Source organism: Schistocerca gregaria, unplaced genomic scaffold (assembly GCF_023897955.1).
Source record: "Schistocerca gregaria isolate iqSchGreg1 unplaced genomic scaffold, iqSchGreg1.2 ptg000564l, whole genome shotgun sequence".
Classification (NCBI taxonomy): Eukaryota; Metazoa; Arthropoda; class Insecta; order Orthoptera; family Acrididae; genus Schistocerca; species Schistocerca gregaria.
In genome coordinates this window covers 85,686-104,094 of record NW_026061956.1, presented here as the reverse complement: position 1 = coordinate 104,094, position 18,409 = coordinate 85,686, and the positions used below count along the sequence as shown (strand labels likewise).

Sequence of the window (18,409 nt, the reverse complement as noted above, 5' to 3'; positions counted from 1 at the left end):
CGAGCAAAGTCGAGACAAGTCGAGACACACTAGGGGCTGGTGTGCAGCGAGTAACAGGGAGAAAAAAACATTAATTTAAGGGCGCGTGGCAAAAGTACTCATACGCGAAATTAAAAGCCTGCTGCGGTGGCCGGGAATCGAACCCGGATCAACTGCTTGGAAGGCAGCTATGCTGACCATTACACCACCACCGCACAAGCGAGCGCCCCGGGGCCGCACCGTGTCGGCTTCCCGCCTGTCGGCAGCGGCCGAAGGTGATGGTACCTGGCAGGCGCATTTCGAGGTAGGCTAGGGGAGCACATCCAGACGCATTCGGACAGCGTATCCGCGCACATTTCGCATCCTTTGGCAAGAGTCGGTGCCGGCGACGCAAGAGTACGCAGAGGACCGCGTTCTGGCGGCGTTTTTAAGCAGTGCAGTGCAGGGTTCACCGTCTGCAGCATCTTCTCGACAGGATGCTACGGCAGTCCCACTTTCCCTTGAGACATCTGCTCAGGAAGCAGCGTGAAGTTGCTACTGTCCCGAGCATCGGTGGTTCAGTGGTAGAATGCTCGCCTGCCACGCGGGCGGCCCGGGTTCGATTCCCGGCCGATGCATCATTTTGCTTTTCCCGCGATAATGCTGCAGTGTGGCTTGCGCGCTTGACATGCACGATCCATAAGAATGTATAGCTGGATTCCCTTGAGAAGAACCGAGAACGCAGCACTTTCGGGTCCCCACTAGGACGATCGCATCATGTTCTGCAGACTAGCGTCGGCCTCGACTCGCAAGTTGCTGTGTCCAGGTGCCTCCGAGGCACCGAACTTCAACGTCAAGGAGTGCTTCCTATCGCTGCAAAAGCTGCAGCAACACCGCAATCAACAGGGCCGGCAATGCACGTGTAGCAAATAGAACACGTTATCCAGGAAGTACAGTGTCTCTGCGTCCAACATTGGGTACGGGTCGCCGGTGCCTCGGTAGCGCAGTAGGCAGCGCCTAGGTCTCGTAATCTTAAGGTCGTGAGTTCGATCCTCGATTTAATTTCCTGTGACCGCGGGTGGTGCTGTTGCTAGGGCCCCAACGTATTTCTTGTTTGTTATCCACAACGCTTCAGCGGGAAAATGTTTACTTCCTGCTTTTGCTACTTACAGCTTCCCTTTTCCTCTTCTCCCAGCAGAGCATGAAGCCAAAAGCATTGCTCTGAGACGTTTGAGGTGCTCGCCTTGCCAGTCAGTATGCTCGCAAAGAGAAAAGGGCGCCGACGCGGGACTCGGCACGAAATGCGACAAGCGACCGTCCGAGCCGTCGAAGGAACGCCCACATCCGGTGTGGTCTAGTGGCTAGGATACCTGGCTTTCACCCAGGAGGCCCGGGTTCGATTCCCGGTACCGGAACGGAATTTTTTCCACACGAATCGTGACAAGTTTGAGCTGTGCGAGCTGCCGTTTCCCGTCCTGCTCGCAATATAGCTACTGTTTCGTGACAGTCAGCAGAATATAGAGGAGGGAAGCAGACACTCGACGGCCATAGAAATGGTGTATGGCTTCATGCCACACGTTTCCAGCGTAGGGCTGAGCAACTGAATCTGTCGAGGCCTGTTAGCTCAGTTGGTTAGAGCGTCGTGCTAATAACGCGAAGGTCGTGGGTTCGATCCCCCCACGGGCCACTTCGCATTTACAACTACGAAAAGGCAGCGCCGATTTCAGCTGGCCAGTGTGATCACCAAAAGATCATCACCCTTGCCAGTACTCGGGCGCGTGAGCGCATCCGAACACAGGGTACTGTTGGCAGTTTTACTTCCTCTGTTCCTTTCTCCTTTGTTTTCGGAGCTTCAGCCCGATTCGGTCAGGGAGACGCCACCGTGACATGAAGGGGCGTGCTGTGTGTCCATTGCCTCGCCTCCCCTTACCTCTCTCAGTCGTTTCTCGTGCTTGTCGTTTTGATATAGGCCGATTTGAGAGCGTCAGCTCTCGCGTCAGCCGAGCAAAGTCGAGACAAGTCGAGACACACTAGGGGCTGGTGTGCAGCGAGTAACAGGGAGAAAAAAACATTAATTTAAGGGCGCGTGGCAAAAGTACTCATACGCGAAATTAAAAGCCTGCTGCGGTGGCCGGGAATCGAACCCGGATCAACTGCTTGGAAGGCAGCTATGCTGACCATTACACCACCACCGCACAAGCGAGCGCCCCGGGGCCGCACCGTGTCGGCTTCCCGCCTGTCGGCAGCGGCCGAAGGTGATGGTACCTGGCAGGCGCATTTCGAGGTAGGCTAGGGGAGCACATCCAGACGCATTCGGACAGCGTATCCGCGCACATTTCGCATCCTTTGGCAAGAGTCGGTGCCGGCGACGCAAGAGTACGCAGAGGACCGCGTTCTGGCGGCGTTTTTAAGCAGTGCAGTGCAGGGTTCAGCGTCTGCAGCATCTTCTCGACAGGATGCTACGGCAGTCCCACTTTCCCTTGAGACATCTGCTCAGGAAGCAGCGTGAAGTTGCTACTGTCCCGAGCATCGGTGGTTCAGTGGTAGAATGCTCGCCTGCCACGCGGGCGGCCCGGGTTCGATTCCCGGCCGATGCATCATTTTGCTTTTCCCGCGATAATGCTGCAGTGTGGCTTGCGCGCTTGACATGCACGATCCATAAGAATGTATAGCTGGATTCCCTTGAGAAGAACCGAGAACGCAGCACTTTCGGGTCCCCACTAGGACGATCGCATCATGTTCTGCAGACTAGCGTCGGCCTCGACTCGCAAGTTGCTGTGTCCAGGTGCCTCCGAGGCACCGAACTTCAACGTCAAGGAGTGCTTCCTATCGCTGCAAAAGCTGCAGCAACACCGCAATCAACAGGGCCGGCAATGCACGTGTAGCAAATAGAACACGTTATCCAGGAAGTACAGTGTCTCTGCGTCCAACATTGGGTACGGGTCGCCGGTGCCTCGGTAGCGCAGTAGGCAGCGCCTAGGTCTCGTAATCTTAAGGTCGTGAGTTCGATCCTCGATTTAATTTCCTGTGACCGCGGGTGGTGCTGTTGCTAGGGCCCCAACGTATTTCTTGTTTGTTATCCACAACGCTTCAGCGGGAAAATGTTTACTTCCTGCTTTTGCTACTTACAGCTTCCCTTTTCCTCTTCTCCCAGCAGAGCATGAAGCCAAAAGCATTGCTCTGAGACGTTTGAGGTGCTCGCCTTGCCAGTCAGTATGCTCGCAAAGAGAAAAGGGCGCCGACGCGGGACTCGGCACGAAATGCGACAAGCGACCGTCCGAGCCGTCGAAGGAACGCCCACATCCGGTGTGGTCTAGTGGCTAGGATACCTGGCTTTCACCCAGGAGGCCCGGGTTCGATTCCCGGTACCGGAACGGAATTTTTTCCACACGAATCGTGACAAGTTTGAGCTGTGCGAGCTGCCGTTTCCCGTCCTGCTCGCAATATAGCTACTGTTTCGTGACAGTCAGCAGAATATAGAGGAGGGAAGCAGACACTCGACGGCCATAGAAATGGTGTATGGCTTCATGCCACACGTTTCCAGCGTAGGGCTGAGCAACTGAATCTGTCGAGGCCTGTTAGCTCAGTTGGTTAGAGCGTCGTGCTAATAACGCGAAGGTCGTGGGTTCGATCCCCCCACGGGCCACTTCGCTTTTACAACTACGAAAAGGCAGCGCCGATTTCAGCTGGCCAGTGTGATCACCAAAAGATCATCACCCTTGCCAGTACTCGGGCGCGTGAGCGCATCCGAACACAGGGTACTGTTGGCAGTTTTACTTCCTCTGTTCCTTTCTCCTTTGTTTTCGGAGCTTCAGCCCGATTCGGTCAGGGAGACGCCACCGTGACATGAAGGGGCGTGCTGTGTGTCCATTGCCTCGCCTCCCCTTACCTCTCTCAGTCGTTTCTCGTGCTTGTCGTTTTGATATAGGCCGATTTGAGAGCGTCAGCTCTCGCGTCAGCCGAGCAAAGTCGAGACAAGTCGAGACACACTAGGGGCTGGTGTGCAGCGAGTAACAGGGAGAAAAAAACATTAATTTAAGGGCGCGTGGCAAAAGTACTCATACGCGAAATTAAAAGCCTGCTGCGGTGGCCGGGAATCGAACCCGGATCAACTGCTTGGAAGGCAGCTATGCTGACCATTACACCACCACCGCACAAGCGAGCGCCCCGGGGCCGCACCGTGTCGGCTTCCCGCCTGTCGGCAGCGGCCGAAGGTGATGGTACCTGGCAGGCGCATTTCGAGGTAGGCTAGGGGAGCACATCCAGACGCATTCGGACAGCGTATCCGCGCACATTTCGCATCCTTTGGCAAGAGTCGGTGCCGGCGACGCAAGAGTACGCAGAGGACCGCGTTCTGGCGGCGTTTTTAAGCAGTGCAGTGCAGGGTTCACCGTCTGCAGCATCTTCTCGACAGGATGCTACGGCAGTCCCACTTTCCCTTGAGACATCTGCTCAGGAAGCAGCGTGAAGTTGCTACTGTCCCGAGCATCGGTGGTTCAGTGGTAGAATGCTCGCCTGCCACGCGGGCGGCCCGGGTTCGATTCCCGGCCGATGCATCATTTTGCTTTTCCCGCGATAATGCTGCAGTGTGGCTTGCGCGCTTGACATGCACGATCCATAAGAATGTATAGCTGGATTCCCTTGAGAAGAACCGAGAACGCAGCACTTTCGGGTCCCCACTAGGACGATCGCATCATGTTCTGCAGACTAGCGTCGGCCTCGACTCGCAAGTTGCTGTGTCCAGGTGCCTCCGAGGCACCGAACTTCAACGTCAAGGAGTGCTTCCTATCGCTGCAAAAGCTGCAGCAACACCGCAATCAACAGGGCCGGCAATGCACGTGTAGCAAATAGAACACGTTATCCAGGAAGTACAGTGTCTCTGCGTCCAACATTGGGTACGGGTCGCCGGTGCCTCGGTAGCGCAGTAGGCAGCGCCTAGGTCTCGTAATCTTAAGGTCGTGAGTTCGATCCTCGATTTAATTTCCTGTGACCGCGGGTGGTGCTGTTGCTAGGGCCCCAACGTATTTCTTGTTTGTTATCCACAACGCTTCAGCGGGAAAATGTTTACTTCCTGCTTTTGCTACTTACAGCTTCCCTTTTCCTCTTCTCCCAGCAGAGCATGAAGCCAAAAGCATTGCTCTGAGACGTTTGAGGTGCTCGCCTTGCCAGTCAGTATGCTCGCAAAGAGAAAAGGGCGCCGACGCGGGACTCGGCACGAAATGCGACAAGCGACCGTCCGAGCCGTCGAAGGAACGCCCACATCCGGTGTGGTCTAGTGGCTAGGATACCTGGCTTTCACCCAGGAGGCCCGGGTTCGATTCCCGGTACCGGAACGGAATTTTTTCCACACGAATCGTGACAAGTTTGAGCTGTGCGAGCTGCCGTTTCCCGTCCTGCTCGCAATATAGCTACTGTTTCGTGACAGTCAGCAGAATATAGAGGAGGGAAGCAGACACTCGACGGCCATAGAAATGGTGTATGGCTTCATGCCACACGTTTCCAGCGTAGGGCTGAGCAACTGAATCTGTCGAGGCCTGTTAGCTCAGTTGGTTAGAGCGTCGTGCTAATAACGCGAAGGTCGTGGGTTCGATCCCCCCACGGGCCACTTCGCATTTACAACTACGAAAAGGCAGCGCCGATTTCAGCTGGCCAGTGTGATCACCAAAAGATCATCACCCTTGCCAGTACTCGGGCGCGTGAGCGCATCCGAACACAGGGTACTGTTGGCAGTTTTACTTCCTCTGTTCCTTTCTCCTTTGTTTTCGGAGCTTCAGCCCGATTCGGTCAGGGAGACGCCACCGTGACATGAAGGGGCGTGCTGTGTGTCCATTGCCTCGCCTCCCCTTACCTCTCTCAGTCGTTTCTCGTGCTTGTCGTTTTGATATAGGCCGATTTGAGAGCGTCAGCTCTCGCGTCAGCCGAGCAAAGTCGAGACAAGTCGAGACACACTAGGGGCTGGTGTGCAGCGAGTAACAGGGAGAAAAAAACATTAATTTAAGGGCGCGTGGCAAAAGTACTCATACGCGAAATTAAAAGCCTGCTGCGGTGGCCGGGAATCGAACCCGGATCAACTGCTTGGAAGGCAGCTATGCTGACCATTACACCACCACCGCACAAGCGAGCGCCCCGGGGCCGCACCGTGTCGGCTTCCCGCCTGTCGGCAGCGGCCGAAGGTGATGGTACCTGGCAGGCGCATTTCGAGGTAGGCTAGGGGAGCACATCCAGACGCATTCGGACAGCGTATCCGCGCACATTTCGCATCCTTTGGCAAGAGTCGGTGCCGGCGACGCAAGAGTACGCAGAGGACCGCGTTCTGGCGGCGTTTTTAAGCAGTGCAGTGCAGGGTTCAGCGTCTGCAGCATCTTCTCGACAGGATGCTACGGCAGTCCCACTTTCCCTTGAGACATCTGCTGAGGAAGCAGCGTGAAGTTGCTACTGTCCCGAGCATCGGTGGTTCAGTGGTAGAATGCTCGCCTGCCACGCGGGCGGCCCGGGTTCGATTCCCGGCCGATGCATCATTTTGCTTTTCCCGCGATAATGCTGCAGTGTGGCTTGCGCGCTTGACATGCACGATCCATAAGAATGTATAGCTGGATTCCCTTGAGAAGAACCGAGAACGCAGCACTTTCGGGTCCCCACTAGGACGATCGCATCATGTTCTGCAGACTAGCGTCGGCCTCGACTCGCAAGTTGCTGTGTCCAGGTGCCTCCGAGGCACCGAACTTCAACGTCAAGGAGTGCTTCCTATCGCTGCAAAAGCTGCAGCAACACCGCAATCAACAGGGCCGGCAATGCACGTGTAGCAAATAGAACACGTTATCCAGGAAGTACAGTGTCTCTGCGTCCAACATTGGGTACGGGTCGCCGGTGCCTCGGTAGCGCAGTAGGCAGCGCCTAGGTCTCGTAATCTTAAGGTCGTGAGTTCGATCCTCGATTTAATTTCCTGTGACCGCGGGTGGTGCTGTTGCTAGGGCCCCAACGTATTTCTTGTTTGTTATCCACAACGCTTCAGCGGGAAAATGTTTACTTCCTGCTTTTGCTACTTACAGCTTCCCTTTTCCTCTTCTCCCAGCAGAGCATGAAGCCAAAAGCATTGCTCTGAGACGTTTGAGGTGCTCGCCTTGCCAGTCAGTATGCTCGCAAAGAGAAAAGGGCGCCGACGCGGGACTCGGCACGAAATGCGACAAGCGACCGTCCGAGCCGTCGAAGGAACGCCCACATCCGGTGTGGTCTAGTGGCTAGGATACCTGGCTTTCACCCAGGAGGCCCGGGTTCGATTCCCGGTACCGGAACGGAATTTTTTCCACACGAATCGTGACAAGTTTGAGCTGTGCGAGCTGCCGTTTCCCGTCCTGCTCGCAATATAGCTACTGTTTCGTGACAGTCAGCAGAATATAGAGGAGGGAAGCAGACACTCGACGGCCATAGAAATGGTGTATGGCTTCATGCCACACGTTTCCAGCGTAGGGCTGAGCAACTGAATCTGTCGAGGCCTGTTAGCTCAGTTGGTTAGAGCGTCGTGCTAATAACGCGAAGGTCGTGGGTTCGATCCCCCCACGGGCCACTTCGCATTTACAACTACGAAAAGGCAGCGCCGATTTCAGCTGGCCAGTGTGATCACCAAAAGATCATCACCCTTGCCAGTACTCGGGCGCGTGAGCGCATCCGAACACAGGGTACTGTTGGCAGTTTTACTTCCTCTGTTCCTTTCTCCTTTGTTTTCGGAGCTTCAGCCCGATTCGGTCAGGGAGACGCCACCGTGACATGAAGGGGCGTGCTGTGTGTCCATTGCCTCGCCTCCCCTTACCTCTCTCAGTCGTTTCTCGTGCTTGTCGTTTTGATATAGGCCGATTTGAGAGCGTCAGCTCTCGCGTCAGCCGAGCAAAGTCGAGACAAGTCGAGACACACTAGGGGCTGGTGTGCAGCGAGTAACAGGGAGAAAAAAACATTAATTTAAGGGCGCGTGGCAAAAGTACTCATACGCGAAATTAAAAGCCTGCTGCGGTGGCCGGGAATCGAACCCGGATCAACTGCTTGGAAGGCAGCTATGCTGACCATTACACCACCACCGCACAAGCGAGCGCCCCGGGGCCGCACCGTGTCGGCTTCCCGCCTGTCGGCAGCGGCCGAAGGTGATGGTACCTGGCAGGCGCATTTCGAGGTAGGCTAGGGGAGCACATCCAGACGCATTCGGACAGCGTATCCGCGCACATTTCGCATCCTTTGGCAAGAGTCGGTGCCGGCGACGCAAGAGTACGCAGAGGACCGCGTTCTGGCGGCGTTTTTAAGCAGTGCAGTGCAGGGTTCAGCGTCTGCAGCATCTTCTCGACAGGATGCTACGGCAGTCCCACTTTCCCTTGAGACATCTGCTGAGGAAGCAGCGTGAAGTTGCTACTGTCCCGAGCATCGGTGGTTCAGTGGTAGAATGCTCGCCTGCCACGCGGGCGGCCCGGGTTCGATTCCCGGCCGATGCATCATTTTGCTTTTCCCGCGATAATGCTGCAGTGTGGCTTGCGCGCTTGACATGCACGATCCATAAGAATGTATAGCTGGATTCCCTTGAGAAGAACCGAGAACGCAGCACTTTCGGGTCCCCACTAGGACGATCGCATCATGTTCTGCAGACTAGCGTCGGCCTCGACTCGCAAGTTGCTGTGTCCAGGTGCCTCCGAGGCACCGAACTTCAACGTCAAGGAGTGCTTCCTATCGCTGCAAAAGCTGCAGCAACACCGCAATCAACAGGGCCGGCAATGCACGTGTAGCAAATAGAACACGTTATCCAGGAAGTACAGTGTCTCTGCGTCCAACATTGGGTACGGGTCGCCGGTGCCTCGGTAGCGCAGTAGGCAGCGCCTAGGTCTCGTAATCTTAAGGTCGTGAGTTCGATCCTCGATTTAATTTCCTGTGACCGCGGGTGGTGCTGTTGCTAGGGCCCCAACGTATTTCTTGTTTGTTATCCACAACGCTTCAGCGGGAAAATGTTTACTTCCTGCTTTTGCTACTTACAGCTTCCCTTTTCCTCTTCTCCCAGCAGAGCATGAAGCCAAAAGCATTGCTCTGAGACGTTTGAGGTGCTCGCCTTGCCAGTCAGTATGCTCGCAAAGAGAAAAGGGCGCCGACGCGGGACTCGGCACGAAATGCGACAAGCGACCGTCCGAGCCGTCGAAGGAACGCCCACATCCGGTGTGGTCTAGTGGCTAGGATACCTGGCTTTCACCCAGGAGGCCCGGGTTCGATTCCCGGTACCGGAACGGAATTTTTTCCACACGAATCGTGACAAGTTTGAGCTGTGCGAGCTGCCGTTTCCCGTCCTGCTCGCAATATAGCTACTGTTTCGTGACAGTCAGCAGAATATAGAGGAGGGAAGCAGACACTCGACGGCCATAGAAATGGTGTATGGCTTCATGCCACACGTTTCCAGCGTAGGGCTGAGCAACTGAATCTGTCGAGGCCTGTTAGCTCAGTTGGTTAGAGCGTCGTGCTAATAACGCGAAGGTCGTGGGTTCGATCCCCCCACGGGCCACTTCGCTTTTACAACTACGAAAAGGCAGCGCCGATTTCAGCTGGCCAGTGTGATCACCAAAAGATCATCACCCTTGCCAGTACTCGGGCGCGTGAGCGCATCCGAACACAGGGTACTGTTGGCAGTTTTACTTCCTCTGTTCCTTTCTCCTTTGTTTTCGGAGCTTCAGCCCGATTCGGTCAGGGAGACGCCACCGTGACATGAAGGGGCGTGCTGTGTGTCCATTGCCTCGCCTCCCCTTACCTCTCTCAGTCGTTTCTCGTGCTTGTCGTTTTGATATAGGCCGATTTGAGAGCGTCAGCTCTCGCGTCAGCCGAGCAAAGTCGAGACAAGTCGAGACACACTAGGGGCTGGTGTGCAGCGAGTAACAGGGAGAAAAAAACATTAATTTAAGGGCGCGTGGCAAAAGTACTCATACGCGAAATTAAAAGCCTGCTGCGGTGGCCGGGAATCGAACCCGGATCAACTGCTTGGAAGGCAGCTATGCTGACCATTACACCACCACCGCACAAGCGAGCGCCCCGGGGCCGCACCGTGTCGGCTTCCCGCCTGTCGGCAGCGGCCGAAGGTGATGGTACCTGGCAGGCGCATTTCGAGGTAGGCTAGGGGAGCACATCCAGACGCATTCGGACAGCGTATCCGCGCACATTTCGCATCCTTTGGCAAGAGTCGGTGCCGGCGACGCAAGAGTACGCAGAGGACCGCGTTCTGGCGGCGTTTTTAAGCAGTGCAGTGCAGGGTTCAGCGTCTGCAGCATCTTCTCGACAGGATGCTACGGCAGTCCCACTTTCCCTTGAGACATCTGCTCAGGAAGCAGCGTGAAGTTGCTACTGTCCCGAGCATCGGTGGTTCAGTGGTAGAATGCTCGCCTGCCACGCGGGCGGCCCGGGTTCGATTCCCGGCCGATGCATCATTTTGCTTTTCCCGCGATAATGCTGCAGTGTGGCTTGCGCGCTTGACATGCACGATCCATAAGAATGTATAGCTGGATTCCCTTGAGAAGAACCGAGAACGCAGCACTTTCGGGTCCCCACTAGGACGATCGCATCATGTTCTGCAGACTAGCGTCGGCCTCGACTCGCAAGTTGCTGTGTCCAGGTGCCTCCGAGGCACCGAACTTCAACGTCAAGGAGTGCTTCCTATCGCTGCAAAAGCTGCAGCAACACCGCAATCAACAGGGCCGGCAATGCACGTGTAGCAAATAGAACACGTTATCCAGGAAGTACAGTGTCTCTGCGTCCAACATTGGGTACGGGTCGCCGGTGCCTCGGTAGCGCAGTAGGCAGCGCCTAGGTCTCGTAATCTTAAGGTCGTGAGTTCGATCCTCGATTTAATTTCCTGTGACCGCGGGTGGTGCTGTTGCTAGGGCCCCAACGTATTTCTTGTTTGTTATCCACAACGCTTCAGCGGGAAAATGTTTACTTCCTGCTTTTGCTACTTACAGCTTCCCTTTTCCTCTTCTCCCAGCAGAGCATGAAGCCAAAAGCATTGCTCTGAGACGTTTGAGGTGCTCGCCTTGCCAGTCAGTATGCTCGCAAAGAGAAAAGGGCGCCGACGCGGGACTCGGCACGAAATGCGACAAGCGACCGTCCGAGCCGTCGAAGGAACGCCCACATCCGGTGTGGTCTAGTGGCTAGGATACCTGGCTTTCACCCAGGAGGCCCGGGTTCGATTCCCGGTACCGGAACGGAATTTTTTCCACACGAATCGTGACAAGTTTGAGCTGTGCGAGCTGCCGTTTCCCGTCCTGCTCGCAATATAGCTACTGTTTCGTGACAGTCAGCAGAATATAGAGGAGGGAAGCAGACACTCGACGGCCATAGAAATGGTGTATGGCTTCATGCCACACGTTTCCAGCGTAGGGCTGAGCAACTGAATCTGTCGAGGCCTGTTAGCTCAGTTGGTTAGAGCGTCGTGCTAATAACGCGAAGGTCGTGGGTTCGATCCCCCCACGGGCCACTTCGCTTTTACAACTACGAAAAGGCAGCGCCGATTTCAGCTGGCCAGTGTGATCACCAAAAGATCATCACCCTTGCCAGTACTCGGGCGCGTGAGCGCATCCGAACACAGGGTACTGTTGGCAGTTTTACTTCCTCTGTTCCTTTCTCCTTTGTTTTCGGAGCTTCAGCCCGATTCGGTCAGGGAGACGCCACCGTGACATGAAGGGGCGTGCTGTGTGTCCATTGCCTCGCCTCCCCTTACCTCTCTCAGTCGTTTCTCGTGCTTGTCGTTTTGATATAGGCCGATTTGAGAGCGTCAGCTCTCGCGTCAGCCGAGCAAAGTCGAGACAAGTCGAGACACACTAGGGGCTGGTGTGCAGCGAGTAACAGGGAGAAAAAAACATTAATTTAAGGGCGCGTGGCAAAAGTACTCATACGCGAAATTAAAAGCCTGCTGTGGTGGCCGGGAATCGAACCCGGATCAACTGCTTGGAAGGCAGCTATGCTGACCATTACACCACCACCGCACAAGCGAGCGCCCCGGGGCCGCACCGTGTCGGCTTCCCGCCTGTCGGCAGCGGCCGAAGGTGATGGTACCTGGCAGGCGCATTTCGAGGTAGGCTAGGGGAGCACATCCAGACGCATTCGGACAGCGTATCCGCGCACATTTCGCATCCTTTGGCAAGAGTCGGTGCCGGCGACGCAAGAGTACGCAGAGGACCGCGTTCTGGCGGCGTTTTTAAGCAGTGCAGTGCAGGGTTCAGCGTCTGCAGCATCTTCTCGACAGGATGCTACGGCAGTCCCACTTTCCCTTGAGACATCTGCTCTGGAAACAGCGTGAAGTTGCTACTGTCCCGAGCATCGGTGGTTCAGTGGTAGAATGCTCGCCTGCCACGCGGGCGGCCCGGGTTCGATTCCCGGCCGATGCATCATTTTGCTTTTCCCGCGATAATGCTGCAGTGTGGCTTGCGCGCTTGACATGCACGATCCATAAGAATGTATAGCTGGATTCCCTTGAGAAGAACCGAGAACGCAGCACTTTCGGGTCCCCACTAGGACGATCGCATCATGTTCTGCAGACTAGCGTCGGCCTCGACTCGCAAGTTGCTGTGTCCAGGTGCCTCCGAGGCACCGAACTTCAACGTCAAGGAGTGCTTCCTATCGCTGCAAAAGCTGCAGCAACACCGCAATCAACAGGGCCGGCAATGCACGTGTAGCAAATAGAACACGTTATCCAGGAAGTACAGTGTCTCTGCGTCCAACATTGGGTACGGGTCGCCGGTGCCTCGGTAGCGCAGTAGGCAGCGCCTAGGTCTCGTAATCTTAAGGTCGTGAGTTCGATCCTCGATTTAATTTCCTGTGACCGCGGGTGGTGCTGTTGCTAGGGCCCCAACGTATTTCTTGTTTGTTATCCACAACGCTTCAGCGGGAAAATGTTTACTTCCTGCTTTTGCTACTTACAGCTTCCCTTTTCCTCTTCTCCCAGCAGAGCATGAAGCCAAAAGCATTGCTCTGAGACGTTTGAGGTGCTCGCCTTGCCAGTCAGTATGCTCGCAAAGAGAAAAGGGCGCCGACGCGGGACTCGGCACGAAATGCGACAAGCGACCGTCCGAGCCGTCGAAGGAACGCCCACATCCGGTGTGGTCTAGTGGCTAGGATACCTGGCTTTCACCCAGGAGGCCCGGGTTCGATTCCCGGTACCGGAACGGAATTTTTTCCACACGAATCGTGACAAGTTTGAGCTGTGCGAGCTGCCGTTTCCCGTCCTGCTCGCAATATAGCTACTGTTTCGTGACAGTCAGCAGAATATAGAGGAGGGAAGCAGACACTCGACGGCCATAGAAATGGTGTATGGCTTCATGCCACACGTTTCCAGCGTAGGGCTGAGCAACTGAATCTGTCGAGGCCTGTTAGCTCAGTTGGTTAGAGCGTCGTGCTAATAACGCGAAGGTCGTGGGTTCGATCCCCCCACGGGCCACTTCGCATTTACAACTACGAAAAGGCAGCGCCGATTTCAGCTGGCCAGTGTGATCACCAAAAGATCATCACCCTTGCCAGTACTCGGGCGCGTGAGCGCATCCGAACACAGGGTACTGTTGGCAGTTTTACTTCCTCTGTTCCTTTCTCCTTTGTTTTCGGAGCTTCAGCCCGATTCGGTCAGGGAGACGCCACCGTGACATGAAGGGGCGTGCTGTGTGTCCATTGCCTCGCCTCCCCTTACCTCTCTCAGTCGTTTCTCGTGCTTGTCGTTTTGATATAGGCCGATTTGAGAGCGTCAGCTCTCGCGTCAGCCGAGCAAAGTCGAGACAAGTCGAGACACACTAGGGGCTGGTGTGCAGCGAGTAACAGGGAGAAAAAAACATTAATTTAAGGGCGCGTGGCAAAAGTACTCATACGCGAAATTAAAAGCCTGCTGCGGTGGCCGGGAATCGAACCCGGATCAACTGCTTGGAAGGCAGCTATGCTGACCATTACACCACCACCGCACAAGCGAGCGCCCCGGGGCCGCACCGTGTCGGCTTCCCGCCTGTCGGCAGCGGCCGAAGGTGATGGTACCTGGCAGGCGCATTTCGAGGTAGGCTAGGGGAGCACATCCAGACGCATTCGGACAGCGTATCCGCGCACATTTCGCATCCTTTGGCAAGAGTCGGTGCCGGCGACGCAAGAGTACGCAGAGGACCGCGTTCTGGCGGCGTTTTTAAGCAGTGCAGTGCAGGGTTCAGCGTCTGCAGCATCTTCTCGACAGGATGCTACGGCAGTCCCACTTTCCCTTGAGACATCTGCTGAGGAAGCAGCGTGAAGTTGCTACTGTCCCGAGCATCGGTGGTTCAGTGGTAGAATGCTCGCCTGCCACGCGGGCGGCCCGGGTTCGATTCCCGGCCGATGCATCATTTTGCTTTTCCCGCGATAATGCTGCAGTGTGGCTTGCGCGCTTGACATGCACGATCCATAAGAATGTATAGCTGGATTCCCTTGAGAAGAACCGAGAACGCAGCACTTTCGGGTCCCCACTAGGACGATCGCATCATGTTCTGCAGACTAGCGTCGGCCTCGACTCGCAAGTTGCTGTGTCCAGGTGCCTCCGAGGCACCGAACTTCAACGTCAAGGAGTGCTTCCTATCGCTGCAAAAGCTGCAGCAACACCGCAATCAACAGGGCCGGCAATGCACGTGTAGCAAATAGAACACGTTATCCAGGAAGTACAGTGTCTCTGCGTCCAACATTGGGTACGGGTCGCCGGTGCCTCGGTAGCGCAGTAGGCAGCGCCTAGGTCTCGTAATCTTAAGGTCGTGAGTTCGATCCTCGATTTAATTTCCTGTGACCGCGGGTGGTGCTGTTGCTAGGGCCCCAACGTATTTCTTGTTTGTTATCCACAACGCTTCAGCGGGAAAATGTTTACTTCCTGCTTTTGCTACTTACAGCTTCCCTTTTCCTCTTCTCCCAGCAGAGCATGAAGCCAAAAGCATTGCTCTGAGACGTTTGAGGTGCTCGCCTTGCCAGTCAGTATGCTCGCAAAGAGAAAAGGGCGCCGACGCGGGACTCGGCACGAAATGCGACAAGCGACCGTCCGAGCCGTCGAAGGAACGCCCACATCCGGTGTGGTCTAGTGGCTAGGATACCTGGCTTTCACCCAGGAGGCCCGGGTTCGATTCCCGGTACCGGAACGGAATTTTTTCCACACGAATCGTGACAAGTTTGAGCTGTGCGAGCTGCCGTTTCCCGTCCTGCTCGCAATATAGCTACTGTTTCGTGACAGTCAGCAGAATATAGAGGAGGGAAGCAGACACTCGACGGCCATAGAAATTGTGTATGGCTTCATGCCACACGTTTCCAGCGTAGGGCTGAGCAACTGAATCTGTCGAGGCCTGTTAGCTCAGTTGGTTAGAGCGTCGTGCTAATAACGCGAAGGTCGTGGGTTCGATCCCCCCACGGGCCACTTCGCTTTTACAACTACGAAAAGGCAGCGCCGATTTCAGCTGGCCAGTGTGATCACCAAAAGATCATCACCCTTGCCAGTACTCGGGCGCGTGAGCGCATCCGAACACAGGGTACTGTTGGCAGTTTTACTTCCTCTGTTCCTTTCTCCTTTGTTTTCGGAGCTTCAGCCCGATTCGGTCAGGGAGACGCCACCGTGACATGAAGGGGCGTGCTGTGTGTCCATTGCCTCGCCTCCCCTTACCTCTCTCAGTCGTTTCTCGTGCTTGTCGTTTTGATATAGGCCGATTTGAGAGCGTCAGCTCTCGCGTCAGCCGAGCAAAGTCGAGACAAGTCGAGACACACTAGGGGCTGGTGTGCAGCGAGTAACAGGGAGAAAAAAACATTAATTTAAGGGCGCGTGGCAAAAGTACTCATACGCGAAATTAAAAGCCTGCTGCGGTGGCCGGGAATCGAACCCGGATCAACTGCTTGGAAGGCAGCTATGCTGACCATTACACCACCACCGCACAAGCGAGCGCCCCGGGGCCGCACCGTGTCGGCTTCCCGCCTGTCGGCAGCGGCCGAAGGTGATGGTACCTGGCAGGCGCATTTCGAGGTAGGCTAGGGGAGCACATCCAGACGCATTCGGACAGCGTATCCGCGCACATTTCGCATCCTTTGGCAAGAGTCGGTGCCGGCGACGCAAGAGTACGCAGAGGACCGCGTTCTGGCGGCGTTTTTAAGCAGTGCAGTGCAGGGTTCAGCGTCTGCAGCATCTTCTCGACAGGATGCTACGGCAGTCCCACTTTCCCTTGAGACATCTGCTGAGGAAGCAGCGTGAAGTTGCTACTGTCCCGAGCATCGGTGGTTCAGTGGTAGAATGCTCGCCTGCCACGCGGGCGGCCCGGGTTCGATTCCCGGCCGATGCATCATTTTGCTTTTCCCGCGATAATGCTGCAGTGTGGCTTGCGCGCTTGACATGCACGATCCATAAGAATGTATAGCTGGATTCCCTTGAGAAGAACCGAGAACGCAGCACTTTCGGGTCCCCACTAGGACGATCGCATCATGTTCTGCAGACTAGCGTCGGCCTCGACTCGCAAGTTGCTGTGTCCAGGTGCCTCCGAGGCACCGAACTTCAACGTCAAGGAGTGCTTCCTATCGCTGCAAAAGCTGCAGCAACACCGCAATCAACAGGGCCGGCAATGCACGTGTAGCAAATAGAACACGTTATCCAGGAAGTACAGTGTCTCTGCGTCCAACATTGGGTACGGGTCGCCGGTGCCTCGGTAGCGCAGTAGGCAGCGCCTAGGTCTCGTAATCTTAAGGTCGTGAGTTCGATCCTCGATTTAATTTCCTGTGACCGCGGGTGGTGCTGTTGCTAGGGCCCCAACGTATTTCTTGTTTGTTATCCACAACGCTTCAGCGGGAAAATGTTTACTTCCTGCTTTTGCTACTTACAGCTTCCCTTTTCCTCTTCTCCCAGCAGAGCATGAAGCCAAAAGCATTGCTCTGAGACGTTTGAGGTGCTCGCCTTGCCAGTCAGTATGCTCGCAAAGAGAAAAGGGCGCCGACGCGGGACTCGGCACGAAATGCGACAAGCGACCGTCCGAGCCGTCGAAGGAACGCCCACATCCGGTGTGGTCTAGTGGCTAGGATACCTGGCTTTCACCCAGGAGGCCCGGGTTCGATTCCCGGTACCGGAACGGAATTTTTTCCACACGAATCGTGACAAGTTTGAGCTGTGCGAGCTGCCGTTTCCCGTCCTGCTCGCAATATAGCTACTGTTTCGTGACAGTCAGCAGAATATAGAGGAGGGAAGCAGACACTCGACGGCCATAGAAATGGTGTATGGCTTCATGCCACACGTTTCCAGCGTAGGGCTGAGCAACTGAATCTGTCGAGGCCTGTTAGCTCAGTTGGTTAGAGCGTCGTGCTAATAACGCGAAGGTCGTGGGTTCGATCCCCCCACGGGCCACTTCGCTTTTACAACTACGAAAAGGCAGCGCCGATTTCAGCTGGCCAGTGTGATCACCAAAAGATCATCACCCTTGCCAGTACTCGGGCGCGTGAGCGCATCCGAACACAGGGTACTGTTGGCAGTTTTACTTCCTCTGTTCCTTTCTCCTTTGTTTTCGGAGCTTCAGCCCGATTCGGTCAGGGAGACGCCACCGTGACATGAAGGGGCGTGCTGTGTGTCCATTGCCTCGCCTCCCCTTACCTCTCTCAGTCGTTTCTCGTGCTTGTCGTTTTGATATAGGCCGATTTGAGAGCGTCAGCTCTCGCGTCAGCCGAGCAAAGTCGAGACAAGTCGAGACACACTAGGGGCTGGTGTGCAGCGAGTAACAGGGAGAAAAAAACATTAATTTAAGGGCGCGTGGCAAAAGTACTCATACGCGAAATTAAAAGCCTGCTGCGGTGGCCGGGAATCGAACCCGGATCAACTGCTTGGAAGGCAGCTATGCTGACCATTACACCACCACCGCACAAGCGAGCGCCCCGGGGCCGCACCGTGTCGGCTTCCCGCCTGTCGGCAGCGGCCGAAGGTGATGGTACCTGGCAGGCGCATTTCGAGGTAGGCTAGGGGAGCACATCCAGACGCATTCGGACAGCGTATCCGCGCACATTTCGCATCCTTTGGCAAGAGTCGGTGCCGGCGACGCAAGAGTACGCAGAGGACCGCGTTCTGGCGGCGTTTTTAAGCAGTGCAGTGCAGGGTTCAGCGTCTGCAGCATCTTCTCGACAGGATGCTACGGCAGTCCCACTTTCCCTTGAGACATCTGCTCAGGAAGCAGCGTGAAGTTGCTACTGTCCCGAGCATCGGTGGTTCAGTGGTAGAATGCTCGCCTGCCACGCGGGCGGCCCGGGTTCGATTCCCGGCCGATGCATCATTTTGCTTTTCCCGCGATAATGCTGCAGTGTGGCTTGCGCGCTTGACATGCACGATCCATAAGAATGTATAGCTGGATTCCCTTGAGAAGAACCGAGAACGCAGCACTTTCGGGTCCCCACTAGGACGATCGCATCATGTTCTGCAGACTAGCGTCGGCCTCGACTCGCAAGTTGCTGT

General features: G+C 55.7%; 38 non-coding genes across 38 annotated transcripts; 28 read left to right on the top strand and 10 right to left on the bottom strand.

The window, feature by feature from the left end:
- Positions 1-122: 122 nt before the first annotated feature.
- Positions 123-194, bottom strand: Trnag-ucc (transfer RNA glycine (anticodon UCC)). The gene has a single exon. It is a non-coding gene; the product is annotated as a tRNA-Gly (tRNA).
- Positions 195-525: 331 nt separating this feature from the next.
- Positions 526-596, top strand: Trnag-gcc (transfer RNA glycine (anticodon GCC)). Its single transcript has one exon. It is a non-coding gene; the product is annotated as a tRNA-Gly (tRNA).
- Positions 597-1,301: 705 nt separating this feature from the next.
- Trnae-uuc (transfer RNA glutamic acid (anticodon UUC)) lies at positions 1,302-1,373 on the top strand. The gene has a single exon. It is a non-coding gene; the product is annotated as a tRNA-Glu (tRNA).
- Positions 1,374-1,571: 198 nt separating this feature from the next.
- Trnai-aau (transfer RNA isoleucine (anticodon AAU)) lies at positions 1,572-1,645 on the top strand. Its single transcript has one exon. It is a non-coding gene; the product is annotated as a tRNA-Ile (tRNA).
- A 436-nt stretch (positions 1,646-2,081) lies between these two features.
- Trnag-ucc (transfer RNA glycine (anticodon UCC)) lies at positions 2,082-2,153 on the bottom strand. The gene has a single exon. It is a non-coding gene; the product is annotated as a tRNA-Gly (tRNA).
- Positions 2,154-2,484: 331 nt separating this feature from the next.
- Trnag-gcc (transfer RNA glycine (anticodon GCC)) lies at positions 2,485-2,555 on the top strand. Its single transcript has one exon. It is a non-coding gene; the product is annotated as a tRNA-Gly (tRNA).
- A 705-nt stretch (positions 2,556-3,260) lies between these two features.
- Trnae-uuc (transfer RNA glutamic acid (anticodon UUC)) lies at positions 3,261-3,332 on the top strand. Its single transcript has one exon. It is a non-coding gene; the product is annotated as a tRNA-Glu (tRNA).
- A 198-nt stretch (positions 3,333-3,530) lies between these two features.
- Positions 3,531-3,604, top strand: Trnai-aau (transfer RNA isoleucine (anticodon AAU)). Its single transcript has one exon. It is a non-coding gene; the product is annotated as a tRNA-Ile (tRNA).
- A 436-nt stretch (positions 3,605-4,040) lies between these two features.
- On the bottom strand, positions 4,041-4,112 carry Trnag-ucc (transfer RNA glycine (anticodon UCC)). The gene has a single exon. It is a non-coding gene; the product is annotated as a tRNA-Gly (tRNA).
- Positions 4,113-4,443: 331 nt separating this feature from the next.
- On the top strand, positions 4,444-4,514 carry Trnag-gcc (transfer RNA glycine (anticodon GCC)). Its single transcript has one exon. It is a non-coding gene; the product is annotated as a tRNA-Gly (tRNA).
- A 705-nt stretch (positions 4,515-5,219) lies between these two features.
- Trnae-uuc (transfer RNA glutamic acid (anticodon UUC)) lies at positions 5,220-5,291 on the top strand. The gene has a single exon. It is a non-coding gene; the product is annotated as a tRNA-Glu (tRNA).
- Positions 5,292-5,489: 198 nt separating this feature from the next.
- On the top strand, positions 5,490-5,563 carry Trnai-aau (transfer RNA isoleucine (anticodon AAU)). Its single transcript has one exon. It is a non-coding gene; the product is annotated as a tRNA-Ile (tRNA).
- A 436-nt stretch (positions 5,564-5,999) lies between these two features.
- Positions 6,000-6,071, bottom strand: Trnag-ucc (transfer RNA glycine (anticodon UCC)). The gene has a single exon. It is a non-coding gene; the product is annotated as a tRNA-Gly (tRNA).
- A 331-nt stretch (positions 6,072-6,402) lies between these two features.
- Trnag-gcc (transfer RNA glycine (anticodon GCC)) lies at positions 6,403-6,473 on the top strand. Its single transcript has one exon. It is a non-coding gene; the product is annotated as a tRNA-Gly (tRNA).
- Positions 6,474-7,178: 705 nt separating this feature from the next.
- On the top strand, positions 7,179-7,250 carry Trnae-uuc (transfer RNA glutamic acid (anticodon UUC)). The gene has a single exon. It is a non-coding gene; the product is annotated as a tRNA-Glu (tRNA).
- A 198-nt stretch (positions 7,251-7,448) lies between these two features.
- On the top strand, positions 7,449-7,522 carry Trnai-aau (transfer RNA isoleucine (anticodon AAU)). Its single transcript has one exon. It is a non-coding gene; the product is annotated as a tRNA-Ile (tRNA).
- A 436-nt stretch (positions 7,523-7,958) lies between these two features.
- On the bottom strand, positions 7,959-8,030 carry Trnag-ucc (transfer RNA glycine (anticodon UCC)). Its single transcript has one exon. It is a non-coding gene; the product is annotated as a tRNA-Gly (tRNA).
- Positions 8,031-8,361: 331 nt separating this feature from the next.
- On the top strand, positions 8,362-8,432 carry Trnag-gcc (transfer RNA glycine (anticodon GCC)). Its single transcript has one exon. It is a non-coding gene; the product is annotated as a tRNA-Gly (tRNA).
- A 705-nt stretch (positions 8,433-9,137) lies between these two features.
- On the top strand, positions 9,138-9,209 carry Trnae-uuc (transfer RNA glutamic acid (anticodon UUC)). The gene has a single exon. It is a non-coding gene; the product is annotated as a tRNA-Glu (tRNA).
- Positions 9,210-9,407: 198 nt separating this feature from the next.
- Trnai-aau (transfer RNA isoleucine (anticodon AAU)) lies at positions 9,408-9,481 on the top strand. The gene has a single exon. It is a non-coding gene; the product is annotated as a tRNA-Ile (tRNA).
- Positions 9,482-9,917: 436 nt separating this feature from the next.
- Positions 9,918-9,989, bottom strand: Trnag-ucc (transfer RNA glycine (anticodon UCC)). The gene has a single exon. It is a non-coding gene; the product is annotated as a tRNA-Gly (tRNA).
- Positions 9,990-10,320: 331 nt separating this feature from the next.
- Trnag-gcc (transfer RNA glycine (anticodon GCC)) lies at positions 10,321-10,391 on the top strand. Its single transcript has one exon. It is a non-coding gene; the product is annotated as a tRNA-Gly (tRNA).
- Positions 10,392-11,096: 705 nt separating this feature from the next.
- Positions 11,097-11,168, top strand: Trnae-uuc (transfer RNA glutamic acid (anticodon UUC)). Its single transcript has one exon. It is a non-coding gene; the product is annotated as a tRNA-Glu (tRNA).
- Positions 11,169-11,366: 198 nt separating this feature from the next.
- On the top strand, positions 11,367-11,440 carry Trnai-aau (transfer RNA isoleucine (anticodon AAU)). Its single transcript has one exon. It is a non-coding gene; the product is annotated as a tRNA-Ile (tRNA).
- Positions 11,441-11,876: 436 nt separating this feature from the next.
- Trnag-ucc (transfer RNA glycine (anticodon UCC)) lies at positions 11,877-11,948 on the bottom strand. Its single transcript has one exon. It is a non-coding gene; the product is annotated as a tRNA-Gly (tRNA).
- Positions 11,949-12,279: 331 nt separating this feature from the next.
- Trnag-gcc (transfer RNA glycine (anticodon GCC)) lies at positions 12,280-12,350 on the top strand. The gene has a single exon. It is a non-coding gene; the product is annotated as a tRNA-Gly (tRNA).
- A 705-nt stretch (positions 12,351-13,055) lies between these two features.
- Positions 13,056-13,127, top strand: Trnae-uuc (transfer RNA glutamic acid (anticodon UUC)). Its single transcript has one exon. It is a non-coding gene; the product is annotated as a tRNA-Glu (tRNA).
- Positions 13,128-13,325: 198 nt separating this feature from the next.
- Trnai-aau (transfer RNA isoleucine (anticodon AAU)) lies at positions 13,326-13,399 on the top strand. The gene has a single exon. It is a non-coding gene; the product is annotated as a tRNA-Ile (tRNA).
- Positions 13,400-13,835: 436 nt separating this feature from the next.
- Trnag-ucc (transfer RNA glycine (anticodon UCC)) lies at positions 13,836-13,907 on the bottom strand. Its single transcript has one exon. It is a non-coding gene; the product is annotated as a tRNA-Gly (tRNA).
- Positions 13,908-14,238: 331 nt separating this feature from the next.
- Positions 14,239-14,309, top strand: Trnag-gcc (transfer RNA glycine (anticodon GCC)). Its single transcript has one exon. It is a non-coding gene; the product is annotated as a tRNA-Gly (tRNA).
- Positions 14,310-15,014: 705 nt separating this feature from the next.
- Positions 15,015-15,086, top strand: Trnae-uuc (transfer RNA glutamic acid (anticodon UUC)). Its single transcript has one exon. It is a non-coding gene; the product is annotated as a tRNA-Glu (tRNA).
- Positions 15,087-15,284: 198 nt separating this feature from the next.
- Positions 15,285-15,358, top strand: Trnai-aau (transfer RNA isoleucine (anticodon AAU)). Its single transcript has one exon. It is a non-coding gene; the product is annotated as a tRNA-Ile (tRNA).
- A 436-nt stretch (positions 15,359-15,794) lies between these two features.
- Trnag-ucc (transfer RNA glycine (anticodon UCC)) lies at positions 15,795-15,866 on the bottom strand. Its single transcript has one exon. It is a non-coding gene; the product is annotated as a tRNA-Gly (tRNA).
- Positions 15,867-16,197: 331 nt separating this feature from the next.
- Positions 16,198-16,268, top strand: Trnag-gcc (transfer RNA glycine (anticodon GCC)). The gene has a single exon. It is a non-coding gene; the product is annotated as a tRNA-Gly (tRNA).
- A 705-nt stretch (positions 16,269-16,973) lies between these two features.
- Positions 16,974-17,045, top strand: Trnae-uuc (transfer RNA glutamic acid (anticodon UUC)). Its single transcript has one exon. It is a non-coding gene; the product is annotated as a tRNA-Glu (tRNA).
- Positions 17,046-17,243: 198 nt separating this feature from the next.
- Positions 17,244-17,317, top strand: Trnai-aau (transfer RNA isoleucine (anticodon AAU)). The gene has a single exon. It is a non-coding gene; the product is annotated as a tRNA-Ile (tRNA).
- A 436-nt stretch (positions 17,318-17,753) lies between these two features.
- Positions 17,754-17,825, bottom strand: Trnag-ucc (transfer RNA glycine (anticodon UCC)). Its single transcript has one exon. It is a non-coding gene; the product is annotated as a tRNA-Gly (tRNA).
- Positions 17,826-18,156: 331 nt separating this feature from the next.
- Positions 18,157-18,227, top strand: Trnag-gcc (transfer RNA glycine (anticodon GCC)). Its single transcript has one exon. It is a non-coding gene; the product is annotated as a tRNA-Gly (tRNA).
- The last annotated feature ends 182 nt before the right edge of the window (positions 18,228-18,409 follow it).